The sequence below is a fragment of the Mixophyes fleayi genome, chromosome 6 (genome assembly GCF_038048845.1).
Source record: "Mixophyes fleayi isolate aMixFle1 chromosome 6, aMixFle1.hap1, whole genome shotgun sequence".
Lineage (NCBI taxonomy): Eukaryota > Metazoa > Chordata > Amphibia > Anura > Limnodynastidae > Mixophyes > Mixophyes fleayi.
Window position 1 is genome coordinate 64,342,795 of NC_134407.1, and position 19,140 is coordinate 64,361,934.

General features: G+C 40.6%; 1 long non-coding RNA gene across 1 annotated transcript in view; it reads left to right on the forward strand.

Moving 5' to 3' along the window:
- Positions 1–308: 308 nt before the first annotated feature.
- The window catches only part of LOC142160286 (uncharacterized), a 160,001-nt gene continuing 141,169 nt past the window's right edge, over positions 309–19,140 (forward strand). The window contains exon 1 of the long non-coding RNA XR_012693134.1: positions 309–628. This is a non-coding gene — a long non-coding RNA (uncharacterized LOC142160286). The remainder of the gene's footprint in view (positions 629–19,140) is intronic.

Genomic DNA, 19,140 nt, shown 5'->3' on the forward strand with positions numbered 1-19,140 from the left:
CACAATTTGGTACCGAGGCCACAATATAATTAAAAAACCCTCCACGTGTCGGAATTCCACCAAACAAGTATCTGGACTGCATAGTGGGGTGGCCCCGGTACCCAATTTGATACCGGGGCCACAATACCTCCTCAAAACATGCTCCAGACAATTCGTCATTGACAGACCCCAGACAGACAGGGTCGTAGTGTTACTGTTTGACTTTGTAAACCCAAAAAAATGTCCCTGTTGCACTTGCACATAGTCGTGCAATCAAGACTGACTTTTTCATTTAAAGGCACGATCTTTCAAGTGTCAGAAAGAGAGAGAAGACACAGGAGAGGAGAGTTGTAGCTGGGGACCTGGGGTGGAAGCTCCCAGGCTCCCCCAGCATTGCCTGGAAGTCTGAGCGTGGTGACTGAGCCAGGGCAAGGAATGTGTGCCCTGGATGAGGGGGAGAACTCCATGCCACTATAGTGAACCCAAGAGAGAGGGGGACACTGCACATGGAAGAGGCCCTGGAGTGAGGGCTGCTACAAGAGGCATGGTAGCTGTAGTGTCAGATCCTGAGGCTGAGAGTACACAGAGTGACGTGTCAGAGCACAGGAGACATTATCCCCGCAGAGGAGGGATGAGCTGCAGTTGAGAGGTCTGCTGTTGAAATAGGACATGCACACTTTAACAAACCAATCATTTCAGCGACAGGGCCTACCAAACAACTTTGACTGAAATGATTGGTTTGTTTGGGCCCCCACACCAAAAAAGCTATTCATCTCTCCCTGTACAGACTAAACAGGCTCTACTGAGGCAAGATGTCGTCCTCATCCTCAACCTCTGATTCCTCTCCCCCTACAGTGTCTACTTCCTCCTCATCACACATTATCAATTCGTCCCCGCTGGACTCCACAACCACAGGTCCCTCTGTAGTATCTGGAGGGCAGTGCTGTACTTCATTGAGGAATTGATTATTCATTTTTATAAACATCATTTTTTCAACGTTGTGAGGAAGCAACCTCCTTCGCCGCTCACTGACCAGGTTCCCCGCTGCACTAAAAACTCTTTCCGAGTACACACTGGAGGGGGGACAACTCAGGTAAAATAGAGCCAGTTTGTACAGGGGCTTCCAAACTGCCTTTTTTTCCTGCCAGTAACAATATGGACTGTCTGACATGTCTACTTGGATGGTGTCAGCAAAGTAATCATCCACAATTTTTTCTATTGTGACAGCATCCAATGCAGCGAGAGTAGACATGTCTGCAATGGTTGGCAGGTCCTTCAGTCCGGACCAGATGTTATCAGCATCCCCGCCAGTGCCTCTTTTGGGAAAACTGAGCTTTTTCCTCGCAGCCATAGATGTGGAAGAAAATGAGGGTGGAGCTGTTGGCATGTCACGGTCCTCTTCAGAGGACAATCTCCTGACCAGCAGGTCTTTGCACCGCTGTAGATTTGTGTCCGCCGGAAACAGAGACACAACATACGCTTTAAACCGAGGATCGAGCACGGTGGCCAGAATGTATTCCTCTGACTTTAAAAGAGTGACCACCCTCGGATCCTGGCAAAGCGTACGAAGGGCTACATCCACAAGAGCTACATGCTTGCTGTAATCGCAATGGCTTACCAGCTCCTCCCTCACTTTCTCCAGCTGCTTCTGCAACAGCCTGATCAGGGGAATGACCTGACTCAAGCTGGCAGTGTCGGAACTGACTTCTCGTGTGGCAAGTTCAAATGGCTGCAGAACCTTGCACAACACGGAAATCAGTCTCCACTGCGCTTGACTCAGGCGCATCCCCACTCCTTTGCCTATGTCGTAGGTGGCTGTGTAGGCCTGAATGGCCTTTTGCTGCTCCTCCATCCTCTGCAGCATATAGAGGGTGGAGTTCCAGCGCGTCACAACCTCTTGTTTGAGGTGATGGCAGGGCAGGTTCAAGCTTTTCTGATGTGCCTCTAGTCTGCGGTAGGCACTGGCTGAATGCCGAAAGTGTCCAGCAATTTTGCGGGCCACCGCAAGCATCTCCTGCACACCCCTGTCACTCTTGAGGTAATGCTGCACCACCAAATTAATGGTGTGGGCAAAACATGGGACGTGCTGGAAATTGCCCATATTTAATGCCCGCACAATGTTACTGGCATTGTCTGACACCACAAATCCCCATGAGAGTCTAAGTGGGGTAAGCCACTGGGAGATAATTTCCCTCATTTTCTCTAATATGTTGGCAGCGTTGTGCCTCTTATTAAAGCCTGTAATGCACAATGTTGCCTGCCTTTGCATGAGCAGCCATTTTGTAGATGCTGCTACTGATGCAGCTGTTGCTGTTGCTGCGGAAGGGGATGCATCTACCCAGTGGGCTGTCACAGTCATATAGTCCTTCGTTTGCCCAGAACCACTTGTCCACATGTCCGTGGTTAAGTGGACAGTGGGTACAACCGCATTTTTAAGAGCACTGAGGACACTTGATCGTACTTCTCTGTACATTTTTGGTATCGCCTGCCTAGTGAAGTGGAATCTCGAGGGGATTTGGTACCGGGGACACAATACCTCCATCAACCCTCTAAATCCCACTCCACTGATGGCGGACACCGGGCGCACGTCTAACACCAACATTGCAGTTACAGCCGCAGTTATACGCTTTGCAATAGGGTGACTACTATCGTATTTGGTGGTCATGGCAAACGACTGTTGGACGGTCAATTGTTTGGTGAAAGACTTAGCGGTCTTACGACTTCCCCTCTGGGAAGATGACCGACTAACAGCAGCAACAGCAGCAGTGGCAGTAGTAGGCGTACCGCTGCAGGATTCCTCGGATGAATCCCGTATTGAGGAGGACTCAGTCTGGCTGGTGACTTGGGCTGCAGGACTGAATCTGATGGAGATTGTGGAGGAAGTTGACGAGGAGGGTGTTGCTGGTGTGTATCCAACTGGACCACGGGATTTAGGTGTCCCTGTACCGATGAGGGTCCTAGCCCCAGTTCCTGAACTAACCACTGAACTATGAAGGTTATTCAGGTGACGTATAAGGGAGGATGTTCCTAGGTGGGCAAGATCCTTACCCCTGCTTATTTGAGCTTTACATAAGCTACATATTGCCATACATTGGTTGTCTGGATTTGGATAAAAATAACTCCAGACCGAAGAGGTGCATTTTTTGGTCTTCTGACCAGGCATGACGATGGGCTTTTTCATCCCATGGACATCAGCTGTTTCCCCCCCTGGTGCCTCATTTACAATAACCACATCACCATCCTCATCATCAAGTTCCTCCACAGCGCCAGCTACATCATCAATAGCCTCCTCCCGAGCCACCTCTTCCCGTACAGTGATGGGAAGGTCAGGCTTGACAACCACCAACACGCTTGGACTCGCCTTGGGGATTTGTGATAATTTCTCTTTAGAAGGCAGAGTTGTTTGCTGTTTTGTTGCTGACAGCATAACTCTCTTCAATTTTTTGTAGGGGGGGGGAGGAGGAGGAGGGCTAAGATCCGTGGGTGAAGCTGAACCACTAGTCATGAACACGGGCCAGGGCCTAAGCCGTTCCTTGCCACTCCGTGTCGTAAATGGCATATTGGCAACTTTACGTTTCTCCTCAGATGATTTTAAGTTTCTCTTTTTGCTACTTTTTCTTAACTTGGGCTTTTTGGATTTTACATGCCCGGTACTACGAGATTGGGCATCGGGCTTGGAAGACGACGTTGATGGCATTTCATCGTCTATGTCATGACTAGTGGCAGCAGCTTCAGCATTAGGAGGAAGTGGGTCTTGATCTTTCCCTACTTTATCCTCCAAATTTTTGGTCTCCATTATATGTAGCACAAGATACTGCAGAATGTGTGAACTTGGTAATATTGCAGTACCAATGGACTTATAATGCTGGATTGGTTTTGCAAATTTGGTTATAATTATTATATATATTTTTTTTTTTTTAAATTTTTTATTTTTTTTTACTTTTTTTTTATTTTTTACAAACTTGGGAATAATGGGGAAATAACTATGCCCTTAGAAGCACAGAGCACAGGACACAGCACCACTGGACTGAACAGGACACGGCACAGGACCCAGCAGCACTACGGAACTCAGCAGGACAGAGCACAGGACACAGCACCACTGGACTGATACTGCAGAATGTGTAAACTTTGTAATATTGCAGTACCACTGGACTTTTACTGCTGAATGTGTGAACTTGGTAATATTGCAGTACCAATGGACTTATAATGCTGGATTGGTTTTGCAAATTTGGTTATAATTATTATATATATTTTTTTTTTTTTTAATTTTTTATTTTTTTTTACTTTTTTTTTATTTTTTACAAACTTGGGAATAATGGGGAAATAACTATGCCCTTAGAAGCACAGAGCACAGGACACAGCACCACTGGACTGAACAGGACACGGCACAGGACCCAGCAGCACTACGGAACTCAGCAGGACAGAGCACAGGACACAGCACCACTGGACTGATACTGCAGAATGTGTAAACTTTGTAATATTGCAGTACCACTGGACTTTTACTGCTGAATGTGTGAACTTGGTAATATTGCAGTACCAATGGACTTATAATGCTGGATTGGTTTTGCAAATTTGGTTATAATTATTATATATTTTTTTTTTTTTTTAATTTTTTTATTTTTTTTTACTTTTTTTTTATTTTTTACAAACTTGGGAATAATGGGGAAATAACTATGCCCTTAGAAGCACAGAGCACAGGACACAGCACCACTGGACTGAACAGGACACGGCACAGGACCCAGCAGCACTACGGAACTCAGCAGGACAGAGCACAGGACACAGCACCACTGGACTGATACTGCAGAATGTGTAAACTTTGTAATATTGCAGTACCACTGGACTTTTACTGCTGAATGTGTGAACTTGGTAATATTGCAGTACCAATGGGCTTATACTGCAGGATTGGTTGTGAAAATTTTGTGGTAATTAAAAAATATTAAAGTAGTTTTTGGTATTTTATAAAAAAAACTTTTTTTTATTTTTTTAAACACAGGGGAATATTGGGGAAATAACTATGCCCTTAGAAGCACAGAGCACAGGACACAGCACCACTGGACTGAACAGGACACAGCACAGGACCCAGCAGCACCACTGACCTCAGAAGGACAGAGCACAGCACACAGCACCACTGGACTGATACTGCAGAACACAGCACAGCACAGCACAGCACAGCACTAAACAGCACAGCACTAAACAGCACAGCACTAAACAGCACAGAACTAAACAGCACAGAGGACCACCTAACACACCCTCCCTCTACCCTGATCAATGCCCGAGTGAAGATGGCGGCGACTAGCGGGGAATTTATAGGATCCGAGTATCGCGAGATCCGACAACGGGATTATGAGTCAGAGCCTCAGTTTCACTTTTGAATTTGGCGCCAATACCCGGATCTGTCTCGGATCCGACTCGGATCCGCAACGTTCGGGTGGGCTCGGATTTCAGAAATCCGAGCGCGCTCATCCCTAGCTATAATCACCTAATAAATATTTAAATAGGCCCATTTGGTGTAACTGGACAGGAGACATGTAAACTAGTTGTCATGTAGACGCATAAGCCACTGTGGAGCCTATGAATTTCTAGTCACTTAATATTGCAGCTACAAGTTACCTTATACCTGCCAGGAGTTGTCTGCCAGGAAGCTTCTGCAGGACCAATGCTGAATTCTTTGCGCTGGGACACAACTTTCATTATGAATGCCTGCATTGCTACGCTAATTAGGCCTGAGAGAGGCTTAACAACCGTCCTACAGTCTAGCTGCTGACAAATATAAAAATAAAACCTTGTTCAAATTAGTAATGTGGAGTGAGAAGCAGCAACTGTCTGACTAGTAGTTAAGAGAAGAAAAAAATAACAGTCCTCCTCTCTATAGTGAGGTTATTTTGGTTCATAAAACTCTTCTATGTTAGCTGCAGGAGGTCCCCTGTAAAATGAATTATAGTAAGCTGTATGTGATAATTAACCATGCATTAGCAAATATCTTGGAACAGGGGAGTCTCTGTTTTCTCTGTATTTTCACTAATAAAGACATGAATTTGTTCAACAAATGATCATTTAGGAGGTGGAATGCTCAGCATATTGGTAGAACACTGCGCAATAGAATATTGTAAATTGAACTTAATGTTTCCTTACACAAACAAACTTTTAATAGGCTGGCAACACAGTGCAATCTTATTCATGCTTGAGAAAACCTCACATTTGAATTTTGTTTGGAACACAAATATAATATTGCGGTATAATATCAACCATGGGTTATTTATGTCTAAAAAAAAGTAAATACAAATATAGGTATAATATAAATGTTTTATCTTTATAGGGAAATACTAATAAAAAGCATGTTTTTAAGCAGCTGTAAGGGCAGTGCTGTGGGTTTAAGCAGCCAGGTGGTTAAGAAATTGTAAACAAATTAAGGAGAATGTCAGCTGTTTAAAGGACTTGCTGAAAATCTAAAATAATACAGATTAATCAACCTTCTGAGGTCACTTCACAAAACTGTCTAGGAAATCTGGCTAAAGGACCTTGTAGTATGAATACATACAGTGAAGAAAAATGGTAACTGCAACAAATTAGCTCACTAAAAAATTTGCATATTTGTAGAAGTCCAAAGGATGCTGTAGTCACATACCCACAAAACCCTGGTTGTAGTAGACAGCAAAACATTAAGTTAGACTCCTGACATTACAATCTCTCCTCTTCACAACATAGTTATGGACATGAAAGTGTGTCAGAAATAAAAAAATGAGAGGGTGTGGGGTTGTCAATCCCTTATTTAAAATCCATAACATGGGACAAAGTGGCATAAATGTGGCTTTTGGGAGAAATGTTGGTGCACCAGCGAAATTAAGGTGTCCCGTAATTGGTTACATTGTTTGTATAAATGTGCAATTAGGCAATCTTGATAAATAACTTTTAAAAGGCTATGTTTAATGAAACAATTTTAAGGCTAATTGTCCTAAAAAATACAACACTGGTGTACAGCAGTGGCGGATCCAGGGGGGAACGATCGGGGCGATCGCCCCCCCCCCCCCTAGCAAGGGCTTGCCGGCGGCTGCACACTATGTGCAGGTCCGTTCGGCAGTGACAGACAGGGACAGTGTGCTGCCCGGCTGCTCTGATTGTGTTTTAAACACAATCAGAGCGGCCGGGCAGCACACTGTCCCTACCTGTCACTGCTGAACAAACCTGCACATAGTATGCAGCCGCCGGCAGCCTCAGATGTAAAAAAGGGGGCGGGGCCTAAATCGCCCCCCCTAAATTGCCCCGGGTAAAAGAATTCTCTAGATCCGCCCCTGGTGTACAGTAGACTAGAGGTAAGCAAATGTGTGTCAGGTTTCAGCTGCATAAATAGCTGATACAAAACACCATGTTCTTGTTTTTTTCTGAAAAACATCAATATCTGAATACAAATAACATTTCATTAACACTATAAGAAGGTATACAGGGGTGTGGTTTTTTAAAAAACATATGTAATTCTTATATAGCATGCTTTAAAGTTGTTTAAGCCACTGGTGTGTTGCAGTGGCTGGCAAGAGCACACCTTTAAATATTTTTAACACACAATTTTTAAATAACACTATTTGATGGCACTATAGTCAATTAAATAGACGTGGATCAGCTACTGATTATGGGATTTGTGAAGCATGTCAAAGTCGAAAAATTGGATGAAAGAAAGTATATCGATTAATATTGCTTTACCGTGCGATTGCGATCAGTACGCCACTTGTTATGATGCAATCGCACGATAAATAACGCACGCATACACTTACACATTCACTTGTACATAGTTCATTTTATAATAGTTCCAACCCACAGTCGTTTATGAACAGAGTTTATAGTTAAATATTATAATGTTATATGTACTTTATTGAGATCTAAGGTTCAATCCAAGATTAGTATACATCTGACCCCTCTTGGAGAGCTGACCTCACCCTTGGAGGGTGTCGTTTGAACTGAACTATAAACTACACTATACTGGACTGTCCTGGAGCCTGAGCCTATGGAAACATGTCAAGTCATCTGTATTGTATTTACTGCAACACCAAATGTATATATATATTGCTCAGTGAAATCAGCTTACAGTCTCTTTGACCACAGACTTCAGGATTGAATGACTGTAAGCTGGACCCAGTATCGGCTGTACTTATTTATTTAATTGTTATTCTTTTGCTAATAAATTGCTTTGTGCTTTGGAAACACATAAATCGCGTAGACAATGTTTATTGTTAAACGATAAAATAACTTTAATAAGCTCTAGTCAGATCAATATATAGAAAGAAAAACAACCAGCGCTTTTAAGATCTACCACTCTAAGAAAAAACAGCAAAACAAGTCAGTCTAATAAGCAATTTTAATAGATATAAATATCATATCATAAAAATCATATAATATAAAAGACTATCATATATTAAATACAGTAAGTGCATTACTAAAGTTTTATACCTACGGGATTTTAGTTCCCAAATAAAATATAATCCAATGTATACCTCCAGATCATCCTTAATAATATAGCCTTTTTTTCTATTTTAAATCACAATGAAAAGTTAGATGTAAATAGTTCTCTACTCTTAGGAATAAAATATCCCCTCAATTCTAGAGGTAAATAATGAAAAACTTGCTCACCAGGCTAGCCAGCTTTTTTAATCTGTATTTCTGACAATGCAGAGTCCCGGTCTCTCTATCGGAAACACCTCAAGTGATTACTTTTCCATGGTCTCTTTAAGGCTATAAGTCTAAACTGGAAGAATTAATGTCAGTTACTTAATGAACTCACTAGAACAATGGTCAACTTTTGAGATTTAGTGCAAAATGGTATCTGATAACAATGAGCATATTAAACATTGACGCGTTTCATTACCTGATCATTTCTTCAGACGCTAAAATCATCTGTCTGGTATTAGTTTTTTATTTTTATAATTTTTTTTATTTATAGAAATTGATAGATAAGTAAGAACAACATGTAAAAATAAAGAAGAAAACTCACAACTCAACAAAACAATGTAGCAACAATAGCGATTACTGAAAGCAAAAATGTTTCCCACAAGCCGAAGGGCAATATGAGTGAAAACATGAACCCTCACTTTCTGACCACATATACAGTTGTCAAAAAATGCTTCGATTTTTTTTATATAGGTGTGGAATTGGGGGGTGGGGAGTGGTAGTGAAGGTAAAAATGATTTTGTGAATGGGGTAAGCAGAAGGGTGGAGGAGTTGGGGTTGACAGATAGGAAACCCAAGGCCTATAATGCTTATAATGTTCCTGAGAGTGTGGATTTATGTTTCATGCCAAAGGCTCCAAGTCTTGTGAAAGGCTGGTGTCACAATCTGCCTCCAGCTGCACTGCAGCATCTTCCATGAGGATGCTACTTGACTATTGCAGCTCCTGTCTGCTAAGAACTATGCTTGAACTTTGCCTTTATGTTTCTACGAACTGTTTTACCAATTGTGACATCCTAAACTATATTGCCAGTCCTGCTGTTGTACTTGCTGCATTGAACTGTGTTGCCATTAACATTTAATGCACAATTCTCTGCCTGAGATTCTCTGCCTATTAAAGACATTTAACTCTTACATTATCAATCTCCCTGGGGTTCATGCTAGTAATTATGACAGCAGGAAACCTAGTATAGGTAGGAAGTATAAGTATTCCTTGCAGGAGACATAATATATATGATTTAGCAAGGTGTTTCTATATGGAGTGTCCTGCTTCTTCCATTCTTAAGTAATTTGAATTTTTGGCTGCATTACTTCTGTGGTTGATGAGCCTGTCCCCATGTTTGGTAAGTGAAGTAATTGGTTTGTTTAAGAGTAATATGTCAGGATAAACAAGTTATTGAGTTAGTTTTCTTAGTTTAGATGATTTAATCTGTGACAATATGAAATTTCAAATTTGTACATATTGCAAGAAGGTTGATTGCGCTAAACTGTATTTCTCTCTAAGTTCGGCAAAGGTGGGGAGGTGCTAATTCTCAAGAGATGGGGAAAAAAGAGCTTAATTCTTATTTTCAGCCAAGGGAGTGATAAACTTGTAGTGTTTCCTGGAGGAAATATTGGATGAAAGTAAATTGGGGTAAGAGGCAAGCGATATGGTAAGAGTTTAGATTTAATATTAGTTTTATCCTAAATCAAAAAAGTTTAATTGTTGGAATCTTATAGGATGAGGCTGGTCTGAGATTACCAATAAGCCAAGGAAGGGAATACAGATTGTCCTCTCCCAAGAGGGATCGCTCAATGTCCACCCATTTTCTTTACACCTAGGTTTGAATGCCAAGCATTCATATGACTCAATTTTGAGTATTTATAGTATTTGCCTAGTAAAGGGAGACCAAGGCCTCCAGAAGCTGGTGATTTAGACAGAATCGCCCTGCGGACGGGGTTTTTTGCTGACCAATATAAATTTATTACACCATATTTGAAGGAACTGAAGAGTATGTTTTTGAGAAACACATAAGAAGACATTGTAAGAGTAAAGCAATCTGGGCAGGGCATACATTTGAAGGCATTGATTTTGCCTATCCATGAAATGTATATTGTATTCCACATTTTAAAATCTATTTGAATTGTTTTAATTAATGGGAAGAACTTTGATTGGAATAATTGGTTATAATGTTTAGTTATAGAAAAGCCTAAATACTGGATGGCAGAATTGACCTCTTATAGCTTTTTGAGTGGGTGGGCAAGTGGAATGATAGAGCCTCTAATTTGGAGTTGTTAACCTTATAACCGGGTAAGGTAAATATCCAGTTCTCAAACATAATTGGGAGAGAAATATGTGGGTTATTTAATGAAAGCATTACATAGTCTGTGACAAGCAAAACTTTGTATTCCCATATTACTTTCTAAAAGGACATGTTACCAATCAGGATTGTTCATTAATTAAGTGAAACCTGTGTTATGTTATACACTTTTAAATACACTGAACCCCCTAACACCTGCTACTCAAAAATGAAAATGAATCAGGATGAATTCTTCATTTTGTAGATGTGGCATACCTTAATGTGATCTTATACCTGCCACCAGAGTCTGCTCAGCTAATTCTATATCGGCCACTATTTTGACATGAGTAAATAAGCTGCACTAGAAGAAGCTATAGCCAGACAGTGCAAATCAGATCCAGTTGTAGATAATCTATAGCTCATATAGTGCATTGTGATGCTCTAAAGTGACACCATTTTGGTGGCATTATGAGGCTGTATGGCGCTTCATACTGGTATTGTGGAACTATATAGTGACATTATGAGGCTGTATGAAATTCTCCACCATCTGTTGGCACAAGTTAAGAGGATTGGGGATTATAGTGTACAGTGGACAGATTTGGTGCATGAGTCTGCCACTTTTGTACCTCCATGCACGTACCTTCATTTAAAACCTCCATTTAATTTTGTGAGAAGAGAGTATATAATCAGATAAACAGGTGAAGAGCGTTCATTTTTCTTCCCTATGCTTTTAATAGAACTCATATTTCATCTTTGCACCTCTGCGAAACAGCCCACATCCAGGCATACTTTATTGCTAACATCCTAAACAAAAATAAACTTTTCATCTAAAATTAAACTTTTTCATTGACATAAGTATGAGAGCTTTAAAAATTAAAAAAACTAAAAAAAACAAAATCAGTCTTACAACTAAACAGTGTCTCCCAGCTAATTACTACAATCGCTGCAATATGAGACCAGGGGGTAAATGTATGAATCTCCGGATTCTTCATCTCCGGCGTGTTCAGCCTCTTCAGTGCTTAAATTTAAAGCGGCGCTGCATTGTAAAGGGAAGTTTCCCTTTACAATGCAGCGCTGCTTTAAATTTAAGCGCTGAAGAGGCTGAACACGCCAGAGATGAAGAATCCGGAGATTCATACTTTTACTCCCAGGTGTTCCACGCATATAAATTTGTAACACACTTACTATCATTTTTAGAGTGACACACTTAACATCTTTTTTGAACTCCTGGTACTTTAGTTGGTGGCTCCTCTGAAGATTCTCCAAAGAAAACTCTAATTCTTTAGCACATTTCTCTTGGTAAATTAAATACATCTTTGTGGATGCTCAAGTGTTCATTTAGGAGAGCAACCAAGTTTTTGATGAATTTACGAATTTACGTTGTATTTGCGACACTCTATTATCATTACACAGATATATTGTGATCTCAACGATTTTACCCATATTTAGGCATGGCATAAAAAATAGTCAGGGGCCATTTTATCGAATTGCGACTCAGATCATATGCCGAACAAAGCTGTTCTGCAATGTTTACTCAAAAGAATAAATAAAACAACTCATAATAAAATGGCATGAAATTGTTACACCAACATTGAGGTTGAGTCATAATAGTCTTTATAGAGTTTGCGCCCCTCTAGTTCTCTGGGATGACGCCAGCTGACAGAGTAGTAGCGGGAAACAGGTAGGTATGGGTCTTAACTCCAGCTACAGAGAGGTTTGGAAGCATCACAGTACTAAGTAAAAAGATGCATGTAATTTAAAATGCCTCTGGTCATTATGACCCAAACTCAATGGCACAAAGTTAATTATAATGATTATATTTATGAATTATATATTTTCTCATCTTTTACTAGTTATTGATGATATTGAACATAGCTGTTTGCATTTAAAGATATTTCAAGCGTATTCACAAACAGCCAATTGCTTCTGTGAATTTTAGATCTTTATTACACAACCATATGGTAGAGATTGTTTAATTAAGGTAATTAAGTAAGATGGGACTAGTGCTCTCTATTTAAGAGGACAAAGATCAGAATGCCCCTGTATGTCTTTGAAAAGTTTGACTGAGTTAAACAAAATGCATCAGACTTAGCTTTATCTGTTTAATTGTGGTACTGGAGCTATTGCCATTTCACAACTTTGCTAATGCACTTCTCAGTCTGGCAGAGGTTGCCGCTACCCCATGAACAGGTGAACCAATCTTCATTATCACTTTATAACCAGTGGTGTCTGCAGTTGACGAGCGTGCTGGACTCTGAAGCAAATTCTGCTCCTTGCTGTCAAAACATTGGTGCAGTCAGGTATGTGAGTCAGCTAAGGTCACCGCTACTGGATTGTGATTATAACACCACTTTTTTACCGAACTCTATCAGCTAAAAGGTCTATGATTTCAACTTATTTGCTAAGATAATAGATATAACATTTTCATCGGAGGTCAATTGGAAGGCGATCTATTTGGATGGAAGAATATTTGTAAAAAAAAAATTCCCCACTGATCAGAAGGTTATTGTGCACAAAAAATATAATGGATTACATGTGGTTATATTTTTTTTCTGTGAGTGACAATACCAGTTATATGAGATTTTAAAGAACAAACTAGATCTGGCCAGCGGTTTTTATCAGTTATATAAAGGATAGCAAATTGGTCCCCTGAGGGAACCGCCCTGGCGCTAAGCAGCTGATAAATCTTATTTTTAAAATGAAATTGCTCCGTAGGTTACCCTGCAGCTTGGACCACGATCCACCAGACCGTAACAAAAAATGATACACAAAGCGTCAAGCGCTGGGAAACCTCTCTTAACTAATGGTTCTCTGTAAAGCTGGGTACACACTACACTGTTTTCATCCAATAATCGGCTCAAACAGCCGACATACGACCGCTCGTTCAAAAGTCGGGTCAGTGTGTGCAGTGCCACGATGGTCGAAAGTCTCCCCAAATGGATGATTAGCGCCTCATTTGGTTGGTCGTACCGTTTAATATTTTAGTTCCAATCTCGTTTCCGCTGTGTAGTGTGTATAAACTTACGACCGATCCACAACAGTGAGTAGGAAATTATAGTCATTGCTCACGACAACATGGCTGTAAAAAGTCGCTAAAGGGACGTCCGCTCTTCCCTTTATCGTCCCAAACAAGGCTAGTGTGTATGCAGTCCATGGACCGAGCGATCGGATCATCGATCGCATGTAAAATCTCTCTGCATAAAAAGTTGGTGGAAATTTCTGTAGTGTGTACCCAGCTTTAGTAGGGTATCGTGTAACAACAAATGCAGAGCACAATCAAGATTTATTTAGACAAGATTATCATACAATAAAAACCTTTTTGGTGCGTCACATAATAGTGCACCACAATCTACAACTACACCCTTCGTTTCTCCTATAATTCCTGAAAAGGACAATAAAAACACAAGAATATATTCTATTCTCCTGGCTCAAAACAAAAGTGGACTAAATATCTGTCACGGACTTACCCCGCCGCTCCGTCCAGCCGCACTTCCGCATTCAGGACCATGTGACTGCACTCGGAGGCGGTCACATGACCACAACCCTAGAGGCGGGGATTTTGAATCCCCTTCAGTATAAAAACCTCACTCTGACACTCGCTGAGTGTCAGAGCAACACTTACCTGTTCCTGGCTCCTGCTCTTCGTGGATTGCAGTGTCTTCCAGTTTCCAGTGTCTCCTGTGTGCTGATCTCTGCCTGTTTGACTTCCCTGGCTCTCCTATCCCTGTGTACCGACCCGGCTTGCTGACCATTCTCCTATTCTTGTGACCCGTGTACCGAACCTGGCTTGTTGACTCCGAGTTGCCTTCTGATTCTGCCTGACTCCATTCCTGTGTACCGAACCGGCTTGCTTGACTCCGCTTCCACCGCTTCACTCCGCTGTACTACATCTTGAGGCAAACCTGGGGACCGCGACCTGCGACTCCTGGCAGCAAAGCCCACCCCGCCTTGTGGCGGTTCTTGGTGAACATCGGGGAGATCGTTAGACTCCGCACCTCAGGTAAGCCAGTGCTAATCAAGATTAGTAATATAGTATCCAGAATCTGTTACAATATCACAAGGCCTCTATGTCGTTAGTGGGAGAGACAGAACATAAACGGGTCGAAATACGCCAGTGAAAAAAATGCACATATAAAAACATAGAAAAAAATCAGGAATGAAGCAGTGACTATTTATATGGACTATTTTTGTGCTTCATGTTTTATTTTTGTATTTTCGATTAATGCATGTATTGGGTTTTTATGATTTTTAGGAACTTCTATGTTTTTATATGTGCATTTTTTTCACTGGCGTATTTCGACCCGTTTATGTTCTGTCTCTCCCATTAACGACATAGAGGCCTTGTGATATTTAGTCCACTTTTGTTTTGAGCCAGGAGAATAGAATATATTATTGTGTTTTTATTGTCCTTTTCAGGAATTATAGGGGAAACGAAGGGTGTAGTTGTAGATTGCGGTGCACTATTATGTAACACACCAAAAATGTTTTTATTGTATGATAATCTCGTCTAAATAAATCTTGATTGTGCTCTGCATTTGTTGTTACACTATACCCTACTTACAGAGAACCATTAGTTTCCCAGCGCTTGACGCTTTGTGTATTATCAGTTATATAAGCATTCAAAGGAATTAGTGGAAGTTCAATGATTTCACTTTGTGGAGATAGAAGCACATTTAATCCAATGGTGTCAAGTGGGAGAAAAAAATTATAGAGATTTCTATTGATGTTGAAATTCATTAACTCTAGTCATTTTATTATGTGAATTAACATTTTACCATAATTACTATTTTTATTCTAATCATTATTAATTTTATTTATTGAATGTGTATGTCTAAGATGAAATAAATATTTAGATTTTTAGAACTATTCTGAATGTGGTTTGTTTTTTCTGCTATAGTAAACTTAATTACAAAAACTTTTGTTTATTACACTCTCCAAGCTGTAAGGCAGCACTGTTCCAATTTTTTCTGTTTTGATTTGTTCTGAGATAGGATTTATGGCAAAGATCCTTTGTTATAGCTGCAACTTAGTAATCAACTTTGAGCACTGAGCTCAGCGCAGGTTTAAACGTTTTCTTCAATATTATAATACAGCCAAACCCTAGTTTTCAGTTTTCAGATTTCCTGTTTTATACTTTCCAGGATTGAAGATTTAGTTCTTTCCTGATCCACATAAAATAACTAATGCTTTCACGGATCTCATTTCAATGATTTTACACTACCTTTTCCCACCTTTATTATTAATATTGTTGTTGTTTTTGCTTTGCAAGGCGCCACTGTATTCCAAGAGTCTGACGGTTGGGAAAACAGATCAAACATAAAACATGGAAACAAGGAGGAACAAGTTAGACTAAACAAATGCAGATGTGAAAGCAAAGTGTGAAGAGGGCGCACTGCTCAATAGAGAGCTTACAATCTAGTGTAAAAAGGGCAGAGCTGAGAGAAAAGGAACAACTGTCACAGTGGAGATTGGGACAGTTGTGATAGTGTACTACTCTACGTAGTGTAGATGGGAGTAGGGTAAACTCCAATAAAAGGGAAGATTTTCAGAAATCATTTTTAGATTTAAAAGCTGGGAGACAGTCTGATTGAGAAAGCTTGAAGGGGGGACGTGAGTTATGGTTATCAGAAATAAGGAGGCGCAGGTCAGAGATAGAGCTAAGAGTCAGCTAGGGAGAGTTTTTCAATATCAGGTTTGAGATAGAAGGAATTCTGTTGTTGAGGGTGTGTAGGTGAGGGTGAACAATTTCATTTGGAATTTTACACTAATGTTTAACTTATCTGTAAAATGATACAGCTGTATCAGTGTACACAGAGTAACAATAACAACATAACTTGTCTGTTACACTTTCAAACAAAGTAACAAAAATGAACATAACAAAGGAATATTAAGGAACACTAACACCCTCCTGTCAACAATATAAGATTTATTACTGTCACGAACTGCAACCACAGACCACTCGATTGGGGTACAGCACACTTACCTGAGTGCCTCTGCCATCCTCCTCCTCTTCGGTGCTGAGCATTGCATCTTGCTGTTGACGGCCACCATATTGGATTCAGGTCTGCGCATGTGCAGACCCGTCTTTTGTTGGATAATTAATAATGGCTTCCAGACTAATTAAGGCAGCTGTGCCCCTCCACTGGTGCCAGATCTTCATTCCCTTTGCCTGATCAGAAGTAGTTCCTTGTGGCTCTCTATATCCTGTGCCTACAGACTATCATTCTACTTGGTATCCAGCTCCAAGCTTCCCAGTTTACCTGAACCTCTAAGCTTCCTGTGCCTGTAGACTATCGTTACCACCTAGTATCCAGCTCCAAGCTTCCCAGCTTACCCGGAATTCTGTGCTACCTGTGCCTGCAGATTATCACTACCACCTGGTATCCAGCTCACAAGCTTCTCAGCTTTACCTGGACATCCAGACAACCTTTGCCTGCAGACTACTGTTACCACCTGTTCCCTCCTCACAACCTGCAAATCTTCTGCTGGGGATCAGCCTCTATACTCTCTCCACTGCCACCAGCATACCCTCATGACCTGCACCTGCTTGTTTCTAGATTCCTTCATTATCTCCATCTAATCTCACTTGGTACCCACTTGGAGAACCACAACCTTTGGGGCAGAGGCAGCTAAGGACAAACCTCCTTGCAGGTGTCAATAATGAACACCTTCGCCTGGTTAGACTCCCTGCCTCCCTGAGGGTATTTTCAAATCAAGCAGATATCAAGGATCCAAGAAATACCTTGAACAGTGACAATTCCACAAGATTTAACCCATGACACTCTCTCAGCAATGGCATAGTCAATGTATTCGCAACTGAACCAGATACAGCATTTTGTAATTGTGTTCTTGTACACTGCTGTACAATAGTTTTGTTTATTACTGTGTTCATTATAGTACAGTGATTTACATGCAAAAGCTCCAAAACACTGGACATACAGTATAACAAAATAAACATAACCAATAAAAGATGACCTTATCTCATATGATCTATTCAAGAAATTAAATTTACCATAACCTCAGTGATCTATAAAAAAAAAATATCTATATATATATTTTTCAGCCTGTAACCTTCATGTTTGCACAATTTCTAAGATCATGGTGGAAGGAGTATATGAAAAACACATTGGGGGGGGGGGTGTTAGTGTCTTTTGGTTTTATATTTGGTCTCTGAGTTGGTTACTGGCCCCAAAGGTGTTCCCCTCCATCCCACTGTTCCCCTCCATCCTCACTTGCACAAGAGAAGAGGAAAGTAGTAGTCATTTTGAGGAAGGAGAATAGAAGTTCAGTAAGAGGTGAGAAAGTTGTAGGAAGTGCTGGAATTATGTAAATTTTAGACCCCTAAATCTAATTATAAGAGTAACTGAGGTAAAATTTCTGTTTCTGTTTGGAAAAGGAGTTGGGAGTTAATTAGGGACCTGTTGTCACATCTGGGACCATGTGTACTATAATAAATATGAATGACCAGGCTAACAAGTTCTTTTAGCAACTACCTTTACCTTAAGCATAACATGCTTACCAGTACTGGGCTGCCTTCATTTGCTATGTATGAGTCAGATGTATTTATTATTAAGGACAATAGGGAACTATTAATGAAGAATGATTAGATTGATTATGAATGAGTCAGATGTATTTATTATTAAGGACAATAGGGAACTATTAATGAAGAATGATTAGATTGATTATGAATTAGTCAGATGTATTTATTATTAAGGACTATAGGAATTCAAATAACTTGAATGAAAAATGATTAGACTTGAAACCGTACACTAACAACACAATAAATAGAATAGTGGTCCAGAAAGATAGTCTGATAGTCTGCAGGGTGTGGCTGCAGGGAGACTGATCAAAGAGAGCACCTGAAGAGACCTCCTCTATAAGGGACAGATTGGAGTGTCACCTGTCAATCAAGTTAGGGGAACAGTGTAAATTATTTAAACCTGTATTGTTGCTCTATGTGGCACAACCGATGATAAGCTAGGTGGCCGGTAACTAGGCAGGAGGTGTAAGTCTAGCCAGAGCTAGGGTTGCCTGGTGTCACCCTGACAAGAATGTGCTGTGGATTACACAGGTCCGCAACCAAAAAGCTGTTTTCATAATTTTATCTGATTCTTATGTTTTTTGGTGCGCTGAATTCGAAAATGACCACCGTTTTTTCCTGGGACGTCAGGTTTTTTCAAAATCGAAATGTGCCTTGGTCAAACAGGTAGCTGGAAATCGCTAAATTTCAAATTCATCATACTTGGGAAAAAAAAACTGAACATGGGGAAACAAATTTATTTTCACTGCCAGTGCTCCCAAAAACATGAAAATACATGTTTATTGGTCCTGATGGTGATCACTGCATTGTTGAGTGTGCTTGCTAGGGCCTGCCCGGACATTTTCTTTCATGCATTAACTTGTTCTCTGATTCCTCCACAATCTTTTATTTCATTTCAGTCGCCATCCT